The sequence below is a fragment of the Mesoplodon densirostris genome, chromosome 4 (genome assembly GCF_025265405.1).
Source record: "Mesoplodon densirostris isolate mMesDen1 chromosome 4, mMesDen1 primary haplotype, whole genome shotgun sequence".
Lineage (NCBI taxonomy): Eukaryota > Metazoa > Chordata > Mammalia > Artiodactyla > Ziphiidae > Mesoplodon > Mesoplodon densirostris.
The window spans coordinates 44,667,959-44,680,211 of record NC_082664.1 but is presented as its reverse complement, the minus strand read 5'-3'; the positions used below and the strand labels follow the sequence as shown (position 1 = coordinate 44,680,211).

Genomic DNA, 12,253 nt, shown 5'->3' with positions numbered 1-12,253 from the left:
AAGTTAGAGTTTATTTGACAATACACAAGTGATTTGCAAATTTTATGGTTTAGTTGGAGCCAAATTTGAAACAGTCCTTGACTCCACATAAATTTGTGATTCTTTGATCTTTCCTTTGAACAAGTTGTGGCATCCGCCTGGTTCCTTTATTAATTAATGAGCTTTTAAAAATCTTTGACACGTTCAATTTATATCAAGAATCATAATTATATCTTCTTTAAAAATATTTTTTGGGGGGCTTCCCTGGTGGCGCAGTGGTTAAGAATCCGCCTGCCAATGCAGGGGACATGGATTTGATCCCTGGTCTGGGAAGATCCCATATGCTGCGGAGCAGCTAAGCTCACGCACCACAACTACTGAGCCTGCGCTCTAGAGCCCGCAAGCCACAGCTACTGAGTCCGTGCACCTACAGCCTGTGCTCCGCAACAAGAGAAGCCACCGCAATGAGAAGCCTGCACACCGCAACAAAGAGTAGCCCCCGCTTGCTGCGACTAAAGAAAGCCCACGCAAAGCAACAAAGACCCAACGCAGCCAAAAATAAAATAAATAAATAATAAATTTATTTTAAAATAAATAAATAAATAAAAATAAATCTTTTAACAACTATGAATTATTGACGGTCCCTCAAAGTCTTTAAACCATGTTCTTAAAGAAAGAGTGTTCTGATATAGTGAAAGGGATTAAGAGAAGACTGAAGCCTCTTTGGATCCCAGGGCAGTCCTGGGTGGACACTACCAGTGCTGAAAGGAAGGGTGGAAAGCGAGGATGATAAGGATGATGACCAGGGAGAAGGAGGAAGAAAATAGAACACAACAAACTTCCCCCTCATCATGATTTTTCCCATGGTTTTCCCCTACCTCTTTTTCATTAGTGGATTAAGTAAATGAGTTGTTTTTAGAACTATCTGTGGTTTCTGTGGCTCAGCCCTGAATAGTAAGGCCTACCTAGCAACAGCTCTTCACTTTAGCTCTGTGTGCATGGCCTCCATCACCCACCTGCTTCCCACATGGCAGGGCTCAGAAGCCCAAGGCCGTGGTCCCGCAGGATGTGCAATACTTTATCAAGCTTGTGATAAACAAACCTAGGTGGTAGTTCCCCTGGTGCCTGTGGCCGATTTCATATCAAACCTTATGCTGTTGGAAGCTGCTGACATTACTTGGAGCATTCATCCCCAAGGATTCATCAAAGCCATCCTGTTCCAAACAGTTGCTGTCCTCTTTCAAGAGGAGCAGCTTGAAATTCAAATCCCATTATTTCAGAAAGATTTCAGCCCTGAAGGAAAACTTAGAGGTGGAAAGCGTAAATCACAATTCCCTCAGCTGTAAACACTCCTCTGTTTTAAATTCCTTTCCTGGGTCTTGATAATCTGGATGTTTGTAAAGTTTATTTTAAAGATTCTTCACATGAATTGAAACTAGGCATTCCTTGTTGGACACATATCTATATTTTGTGCCAGATTCTGTGAAAATATCTTTCTGTCCAACAGAAAATCAGAAAAGTTCTTAGTTGGAAAATCAGAACCCCGTGGTTATTAATTCTCAAATGCTGAAATGAAATGAACTGGCTGACTTCAACCTCACCTGATCACTAAGCTAAGCTTTGAGGATTTAGCATCTTCTTTTTATGATCTCAGTAGAGAGAGGGGGAAATTACTGAATTGCTCTTTTTTCTGAAAGGCAAAAGTTAAGTGCATTCTTTCTCTGATCCAAATTAAGGAAGACAAATAAAACTGGGGAGACTACAAATATTCCAGATTCTTAACACAGCAGACCTATAACATTTGATTAATTCACCTTAATTTAGCATCATGTAACTTCAAATCAAGAGATAAGGACACTGTTTTCACTACTTTCTCAATTTTGTTTTAACATAATTGGAAGCTTTTTAACATCATCTTTGTTTCCTCTGTATTTTTCAAAGAGGACAATTTATACTCAGTTTCTTCATTTCCGAAATTTTTTTCAGTCCTCTCTGTATTTCTTGTCTACTTCCCAGAAGAGCCCACTAGATGTTTTCATATGTTAATAATTCCCCAACTGAGCCTCTGAGTGTATTGTGATTACAAAGAAATTAGTTCAAAGTACTCTCCTCAGATATAATGTGCCCTATTAATGTTTTTATTAACTGTAACTGATGAAGAGATTATTTTCTGGCTTAGTTCCAAGAATCCTTTTTTAGCTCTCCAAAGGAAAAGTGACTGCTGAATTTTCACATAAGAAATTCATTCCTAATGAATGAAATGTGATTTTTTTTCCAATTCTCTAATTCAATATAGTTTAATCATGAAAATACAGATAAGGGCTTCAACTTCTGGAAAGCATTAAGTCTATTATCTCACACAGATCATTAACAGAAATAAAGATGAATAATGTGAAGCTGAGATATTTGGCTTTAGTTCCAGAAGGCTCTTCTAAATCAACAAGTCCAAATTTACTTTTTTTAAACCTTTGATACAAGAACCTATTATCCAGGGCCTTTTAAAGGGCCTTAAAGACATGAAAAGAGAAAAATTTTGTTCAAACCAGAACCCTAAAACATTTAAAATACTATATTATAATTATAAGTTTGTTCTAGTCAGAAGTGAGATACAAAAAGACAACTCAATTCTCTGACTTGGAGAAGCAATGATCCAGTGGCAAAGCAAATCAGGTTTAATAAATTTCTCACTTCCATGTAGGTGATGTTATGGCTGTTTTTATTCTTTGGTAGAAGCTATCAAAGGCCTTATCGCTATTAAGCCACCTAATTAGCTATTTGGAAATTTTTTAAATGATTGATCACTATGAGAATGCAATCATTTGATTCTCATCTGATTCAGATTCTAAGGTAATAAAGGTAGCTGGCCCAGCATTTTCAAGGTCTGATCATTAAACGGTGTAGAATCACTCCAAGCTCATTCTAAAATGTTAGATTGCTGCCCACAAAAAAGAAAAGGTAGTTACTCAACACAGTGCAGGTGTTAGCTAATGCTATGATGGTAATCATTTTGCACTATATAAGCGTATCAAATAAACACGTTGCACACAATGTTATGTTAATCATATCTCAATACAGCTGGAAAAAATAAAATAAAACATTAGATTATGTTCCGGAAAAAAATCTGGCCTCAAAATGTTATCTATGGTTGATGACCTGAAGGCATGCTATAATTAGTTCATTACTAAGGGCTTTGTAGATGTAAAAACTATTTTGAAGTAAGTAGAGAGAACCAGAGAAAGTTAAGATCACATGAAGTCCTACCTGTCATGTGATATTTAAGCTTCACCTCAGTTATAAGCATTATGGAGAGCCCTCAGTACCTGATCAGTTACCATGTTTTCCCACAAATCCAACTAACTCCGTTTAACATGCCCCCTCCTGTCCCCTACACTGCTATCCAGGATAGTTAAATAAGGGACTACTGTTTAGTTGTCAGAGCGCAATAAAACATCCCCATCCCTCCTCCCAACTGTGCTGGACAGTTTCAGGTCCAGCATGGCTACCAGCTGGAAGAGAACCCCCTTTTAATCAATCAACAGTACTCAATGCTGAGTACTAGATATTGTGCACTTCCAAAAAACTCCTCAGCAAAATGAGATAGTGGGGTGGAAATGAGCCCTACTGCCAAGAACGGCTGGGGGAGTTTCACAGGGGAGGACTGAGTGGGAGTTAGGGTTGCCGGGAAAGGCTTCAGCGAGAGCCGAGGTGTGGGGCAGACAGACAGAAAATGGAGAAGACCATCCCAGGAAAAAAGAATAATGGTGGAAAAAAAATGCCGGGTCCGGAAATGTCTGATGCATGTTCTGGTGACAGTGATTACAGCCCGATGAAGGCAGAGGTCTTGGACAAAGCAGTCGAGAGAAACAAGGAGGGAAGATAGACCCCAGACAGATCCTGGAGGTCCTTGAATATATCAGGGGTGTATAAAAGAGACAAATACACTTATAAGAAATGCTTCCTACCCATGAACTGTTGAATCCCTGAGTTACCTTATGGAAATCTCTGATTCCTTGATTTTATATTCAATCTCTCCTTCATTTCTGCTGTGGTGTATTTTTAATTCGCACCACCAATCCTCTGAATTTCAAAAATAGCTCTGGCTTCCTGAGGCCAGTTTGAGAGGTTGGCAGTTCTTTGAGATCACACAGAACCTACTACTACAGTACTGGAGAGACCCAGCTGCACAAAGATCAATGTTTTAACAACCAAGACTGATTTCCCTTCCTCCACACAGGAACATCCCCAGGGAAGCTTTATGCATAGGGGAGTTGGCTGCAGACCGGGCTGTGGCTGCCACTGTGCTCTCCACTAACTCTATTCTACGAGTTTCCTTCGTTAGCGTTTGAGACTTAGAGTTGACTCCTCACTAGTTTTTTCAAAAGAAATCTTTGGAGGAGAATAAGGGAATTTGCAGTGTCCCACAGCTGACTTGGGCAAAGGGAACTGTGTGTGTGTGTGTGTGTGTGTGTGTGTGTGTGTGTGTGTGTGTGAACGATCTGAGTTCTACCACTCTTGGAATTAATGAATTTCAAAGCCTCAATTCCAGTCTGCCTGAAATTCTTGGTGCAAAAGTCCTACATATAGCTGAGAAAAATCATTAACTGTCAGTCCTAAAAAGAAAATTTAACACAACCCACAAAATCATCCATGCCATCAATCCTTTCCTCCTTCCAAATGACTTAACATTTCCTATGTTGAAGGAACATAAAAGTTTGACTGTAGCCATTATACATAACTGCTCATCAGAAGTGTCACGAACACCAAAATGAAAGAAAAAAGCCCAGAATACATTACATTCTTTTTAGGCCAGAACCTGGTTTCGTTTAGCCTTGGCCAGCTATCTTTTTGATTTTTGGTTCAAGACGGGTGTCCTCAGAACATACCTGCGAGCACGGTTGGAAGTGGGCAGCAGGAAGGAAGTCTATTCACTTTTATGTATTTAACCTACTTATAACCTACCCCAGGCTAAAAAGAGGATTTATGGCTTCTAACAAAAATACCTACAATATAACAAGTTAAAAATAAATAAATGGAAAACTCAGGAAATAAATGCATTTAAAACCTAAAATCCTGAGTTTGTCAGATTTTTCACCACAGGCATGGGGATTTTCTCCCCTAGAAATTTCTCCCCTAGAAATCCCCAACTAATGCTAATCTGCAAGTAACCAACAGCTCAAATAGAAAGATCTATGAAGAAATGATTTATTGGACTTGGAAGGCATCCTGCTCTGCAGACCTAACATCCCTTAAGCACTCATTCTCCTGAGGTGGGGAGAGGCAGGGATCACAATCTCTAATTTAAACTTCGGCACCAGTGTGTCCTGCCTAATGTGGAAAAAGGAGGTCTACACCCAAGTTCTGCTCCTCTTGTCTCAGAAAAATAATTCAGTTCTTTCCAAAGAAAGAGTGAATGGCATTACTCTTAAATCCAGAAACCCTGGGTACCATCTGAGGACAGGAAGGAACTCCAAGTAACTGGCAGGTGCCTACTCAAGGAAACTCACATCCGGAGATGCTCACTCATTCCAGATGCAGAAGTCAGGGTACAGACCTCCATGGTACAGATTTAGAAGTCTGTCATGTTGAGGCAGGAGGCAGACAGGCCCCAGGTAAGACATTTACAGCTGGCCTCCTGTTTATATTTCATGAAGCAGGAAAAAGTGGGCTTCAGGCCAGACACTCACAACTAGCTTCCTGTTTACATTTCCTGAGATAGGAGATAGGTGGGCTCCAGGTTAGGCATTTACAGTCAGCCTCCTGTCTGCACTCCAAAATGGAAGTAACAACTGAAACAGGGTAAAAAGCCAGGCTTTGTCTCCTGTGGACACCTTAAGATAACAGTTGTGGCAGGAGCAGAGAGGAGCTAGACCTTGTTTGAGTAAAGGATCAAGAGGCCATATACTTCCCATCCTTGGGGCAAGGGAGACACTACACATGTGCAGAAAGGCTCCCTGCAGGTCAAAAGTCAGGGGACAATGCCAGGCCACAGTGAGCCTTGCTTCTCCCAGACGCCTTCACATCAAGATCCACCTTGGCTGAAAGGTGCATGCGCACCTAAGGGGAGGGTCCTGAGACAAATTAGCCAGGGGGGAACAAAACAAGATGATTGGCCAGAAGGAAGACAAAGACCTGGAAAACTGCCCTTTTATAAAGAATTTAAGTATTTCCCAAAGGCGGGACTCTCTCTGAGTTCGCCCGTGCATCTTTCTGCATGTACTTTGCTTTTCCAATAAACTTTTTACTTTTCTCTTTACCTTTTGCCTCCTCACCTGAATTCATTCTTGACAAGGCAGGCAAGAACTAGGGATCCAGGCCCTAGCCACTGCCCCCTGTGGTCTAGTGGTTAGGACTCCTGGTCCGGGAACTAAGATCTTGCTTCCAGCTACCGCTCGTGCTGCATGCTGCAAGCTGCCACTTACTGCTGCGTGCATCCGAAATCAATGTGACCATGGACTTTCTGGGAAAACTAAACCATGGATATTGACTTTAATCTCAATGTGACTGTAAAAAGCTGGGTTTTTTTTTTTTAGGGACACTAATCCAATACACAAAAGATCATTACAAGCAATGTAAATCTTTACTAATGGAGATTCAATTCATAGAGCACAGAATACTTCTGACAATCCTATTTCTCCAGCCCCTTCACAAACAGAAGCTGCCTCACCCCAAGGGAACAACCAGCAGACCCAGTCTAGGACAGCTGTGCTCTGTGGGTGGGACCCAGGTATCAGTATCTTGTGTCGCTCTCCAGGGGGTTCCAGCCAAGAGTGAGAACCACTGGTGCGGGGGCTTTAGCCAATCTGCCACTCACATCGCGCTGGTTACGTTGGATTAAGGTTTCTTTCCTTCTCCTTCCTTACACATATTTAACCACGTTAGCCCGGCAACTTCCTGAGCAACCTCATAATACACAGCTTAACACGTTATATGCCAAAATACACTGACATTTGTTGCAGTGAAGAGTTGTTTGAAATCTCACACTTCCCACTGTCTTTTACGGAGCATCTTTTTCTTGATGTCACAGCCCGTGTTGCACTATATTTAAGTGTTCAGTCTTAGCTACATGTTAAGTGTTCTAAAAGAACAAGAAGGATGATGGGGAGAAGAAAGAGTTGACATGTTTGAGGACGAAGGCTCTGACTTTCTCACAGACCAATGCTCAGTTTCTCTAAGGCCGAACCCCCTCACCTTTGCCTGCAGTTCATTCTACCTTTCTATCAATTCAAAACACATTCTCTTTCTTTCATATTAAAATCATCCTAAATCACCAGGTAATGAACCTGATAAATAATAATAAATCCATGATAACATCTTATGGGTTATCCTATCCAGACAGCAGATGTGCATTTTTGTAAGGCCTTCTCAAGATATATTATTGCAATCCAAAGGAAGGCTCTTAATATTGAAGAGTAAGAACCATGTTAAAATGGGGAGGGGGATATAAATTAGAGATCACACAAGCACTCCCGAAGTCACACCCCACAGATGGCTGCCCACTCAAAGAAACCCCCGGTTGTAAATGATGATTCAATTCCCCACTGTGTGCTCAGCCACTGGCCTCACATCTATAGAACCATTCTCTGCCCCATGGTAATTTATCTCTTTACAGGTCAACCCCTAACTCTTTCCACAACATATAGCACACACTTAGTAGGTGCTCTATGAATGTCTGGTGAAAAACTAGAAACATGAATGCTCTTCATTCTTCTGCTCTCCACAAACATCTCTATACTGTTAATTGAATATTTATCATGTTTTTTAAAGACCTCCAGAGGAAAATATTCCACTTCCTAAATCAGGAGCCCATCCCAACGTTAGATGCAGGCTTTTCAAAAAAATGTGAAGACAGCTATAGTAATTCTGCACTTAACTAATTGATGGCTTTTGGAAGCCTTATCTATTCAGAACATCAATCAAACCATAAAGTGGCCAAAACGTGGTCTCTTCTTGGAACAATACCACCACCCTTAGGCCCTCATCCAGAACTCATGAATTCAAAACATATTTAAGATAAATATATTAGTTTAACAAGATTAGTCACAGGATTCTTGGAAGATAAAAGAAACATGGATAAGAACCAGCCACAAGAGAAATAAACAGAAAAACACAGAAATCATAGATAGATATAGTGATTGACACATGCCCCCAACCGTTCCACCAGTCATGTGAACACATTCCCCTTGCCAATGATTGTTTAGAAATGAGCATGTGACCTAATCCCAGCCAATCAGTGGTGAGAATTCTACTGGGGGATTCTTGGAAAGTCTTCCTCTCTCCTGAGGAAGAAACACAATAAAAAGGCAGTCCTCTTCTTTGAACAATGTCTTGTCTAGGTGTGACATCTGAAACTGCTTCAGCCACTGCAACTGGACAGAGGCCAGCCTGGGGCCAAAGTGAACATCCCAAGGAGGACGGTGCAGCAAGGTGGAAAAACATGAGTCACCGATGACAGCTGAGCTACTGAGTCAACTGACCCAGGAGCTCCATCTCTGGACTTCTTGTTTTCAGAGAAAATATATTTCTTTACTCTTTAAGTCAATTTAAGGTTTCTGCTACGTGTAGCTAAAGGCATCCTAGCAGATACAGAATGCACAGAGGAAAGAATCACCAGACATTAATTACATTGCAAATGTTTAAACATTAAAATGGATATGTTGGGCTTCCCTGGTGTTGCAGTGGTTGAGAGTCCCCCGGCCGATGCAGGGGACACGGGTTCGTGCCCCGGTCCAGGAAGATCCCACATGCCACAGAGTGGCTGGGCCCGTGGGCCATGGCCGCTGAGCCTGCGCGTCCGGAGCCTGTGCTCTGCAACGGGAGAGGCCACAACAGTGAGAGGCCCACATACCACAAAAAAAAAAAAAAAAAGGATATGTTGACTCAACTCTGTCCATATTGATTTTATACTTTTAAAAGAATAATCGTGTGATTTATTATAGTGAAAGGATAAGAAGTAGTGTGGGGGGTCACAGTATCTGCTCTCTGTACAGGTTCTTGCTAATAAATTTGAAAATAAACTTGTTAGATCAGAAAAGAAATTGATTCTGCATACGTAAATAAAGAGCTTCCTATATGCTACTAGCATTTTACCAATCAATGCACCTCAGTCATAACATGGAACTTTCACTCCTGATTCTCTGTCCTCTATAGTTCAGTCCACAATCACACCTCCCAACAGCAAGATCAAGAAATTGGGCTCTCTCTCTCCAAAGCTTTACAGGCAATGTGTATGTGACAATACAGAAAACAGAAGTGCACAAAATTAAGCCATGGATCTACTGCTTTGCCTCAGAAAGTCATCTAAGTTTTCTGCTCTTGTTACTTCACAGAAAATGAAACGATAATCTATTCAAAGAGTATGTATTATTTTTAGCCAATCCCAGCTACCCACTTCAATCTGTTCATTTTTAAAGGTTTCTATGGGTTTTAGCATTTGCTTTGGAATACCATTCATATTGTAAAATAGGATGTGATAGTATATAAATAAAAATAACCCACTTAAAAATAGGAATGAATAAGATGGCCAATTAAAGTATAATTATATTAAATTGGATTACTTTTTAAAGGTCTCAATCTTTGCATTTTTAGTGATTCATTAAGAAAAAACTATAGTTAAGTTTACAACATTCACACTCAGACTACAGCTGCCACGCAAGCTCTACTTCTAAAATGAAGCTGCTCATGAAATACTTATTGAAATCTGTATTAGTTTCCTATTTCTGCTGTAACAAATTAGCACAAACTTAGGGGCTCAAAACAACACAAATTTATTACCTTACATTTCTGGACGTTAAAAGTCTAAAATGGGTCTTGAGGGACTAAAAATCAAGGTGTCAGCTGGGTTGTGTTCCTTCTAGAGGCTCAAGGGGAGAATTCATCTCTTTGCCTTTTCCAGCTTCTGGAAGCTGCCAGAATTCCTTGCTCATGGCCACATCACTCTGACCTCTGCTTCTGTCATCACATCTCCTTCTCTGACTCTGACTTGATACTTCTCGCTTATAAGGACACTCGTGATCACACTGAGCCTTTGCAGAAAATCCAGGATAACCTCTCCCTCTCAAGATCCTGAACCTAGGGCTTCCCTGGTGGCGCAGTGGTTGAGAATCTGCCTGCTAATGCAGGGGACACGGGTTCGAGCCCTGGTCTGGTAGGATCCCACATGCCGCGGAGCAACTAGGCCCATGAGTCACAACTACTGAGCCTGTGCGTCTGCAGCCTGTGCTCTGCAGCAAGAGAGGCCGCGATAGTGAGAGGCCCGCGCACCACGATAAAGAGTGGCCCCTGCTTGCCACAACTAGAGATAGCCCTCGCACAGAAACGAAGACCCAACACAGCAAAAATAAATTAATAAACTCCTACCCCCAACATCTTCTTAAAAAAAAAAAAAGATCCTGAACCTAATCACATCAGCAAAGTCCTTTTGCCATGTAAGATAACATGGTCACAGGTTCCAAAGATTAGGATGTCAGCATCTTTGGGGAGCTGTTATTCTTGGTACCACAAAATCCATCACAAATAGGGGAGGTTTCCCTCTATTTCACGTGACCTGAGAACATTTAGGAAACTGTATCAATTAACATTGATCCAGAAGTTGTCACTCATTTTGAGTTATTAGGAAATACTCCTGTCCCTCCAAGAAAAAGTTGGTGAGCTAATAAAATCCTAGACCCAGACACTACTACTCCAACCCAGTCTTCCCACAGTGGAAAAAAAGGAGGGGTTTGAAAGATTTGTTCCTTATTTTGGTTCCCATGAAAACTACAATGCTAAAAATATGTTGGCAAACTGAAGATATCAGGAAAAGAAGTGACAGTAAAAGGTAGGAGACAACCAGGAAAATGGTAAATTTTATTAAAAGGAAAAACCTGATATGAAATAAAAATTCAGGACTTGGGGAAATCACTTTTAAAAGCATAGCAAATCACTAAATTGGTATCACTAATTTAAGAAAACTTAGCCATGCATGGAGGCTGGAATCAGGAGGCAGGACAGGGGGACAATAGGGCTATTTGTCCTGTGCCTCATACCCTACACACCTTAAAATGTAACTGCTATTAGCCAAAAACTGGGGAAAACCCAAATGTTCATCAACAGGTGACTAGATAAACAAAATGTGGTATATCCATACTATTGAATACTACCCAGCATAAAAAGGGAATAAATTACTGATACAGACCACAACATGGTTGAATCTCAAAATCATTATGCTAAGTGAGAGAAGCCAGGTACATAAAGGTATGTATTATATGATTCTGCTTATATAAGATTCTAGAAAATGCACTCTAATCTGTAGTAATATAAGTAGAGTGGTAGTTACTGGGATTGGGGATGGAGAGAGAGACAGACTGCAAAGGGCATGAGGAATCATTGGGGGGACAACAGGGAAGTGATGGAAATACTCTGCATTTTCAGTGAGATGGAGCCCACATGAGTGTAGCCTCCATCTTGACAACTGTCAAGACTCGTCGAATTGCATACACTGAGTGCAGTTTATCGTATATAATTTATACCTCAATAAAGTCAATTTTTTTAAAATTTGACTCTTCTTCAATGGTAAATTTGTGTTGAAAAAGGCTAGAGCCCAAATGATCATGTTACCCTTGAATTGTAACCGCTACAGATTTTTCTAAGATTTATAGCCTCTCCAATTGCTTATAATTATCATAAACGGTAAGTCAACTTCCTAAGAGGGGAATATTGGCTTCCTGGACCACAATCCAGGAATAGGTGCCATATGGCCTCCATAGAGTACCTCTGTACAAAATCAACCCTCTCTCTCTCAGGCTTCCCTGGTGGCGCAGTGGTTGAGAGTCTGCCGGCCGATGCAGGGGACACGGGTTCGTGCCCCGGTCTGGGAAGATCCCACATGCCGCGGAGCGGCTGGGCCCGTGAGCCATGGCCACTAAGCCTGCGCGTCCGGAGCCTGTGCTCCGCAATGGGAGAGACCACAACAGTGAGAGGCCCGCGTACCGCAAAAAAAAAAGATCCTTATGCATGTTTCCCTAGTTTTAGAGATTATGAAAAGGATTCCCCCTTTGACTGCAAACCTTTACAGGTTTACCAACTTCAGTCTGAGCTTTGAAAAACGCGAGAGAGCTTGTTTTAAACTACACAATCGTGTGATAAACAGATGATGCGACTTTCCCACTCCATACTCATTTTAATGCACTTACCCTTCCTCATCATTGATCTGAAAGAGTTTTCATGGGAGGAGAGGAGAACAATCTTTAAGAAATCATATGTAATAAGATTCTGAATTGGAAGTTTCAACCGAGGC

The 12,253-nt window shown here is 41.2% G+C and overlaps 1 protein-coding gene across 1 annotated transcript in view; it reads right to left on the bottom strand.

Moving 5' to 3' along the window:
* ARMH4 (armadillo like helical domain containing 4) overlaps nucleotides 1-12,253 on the bottom strand; it is a 129,920-nt gene that overhangs the window by 77,162 nt on the left and 40,505 nt on the right. The window lies entirely within an intron of this gene.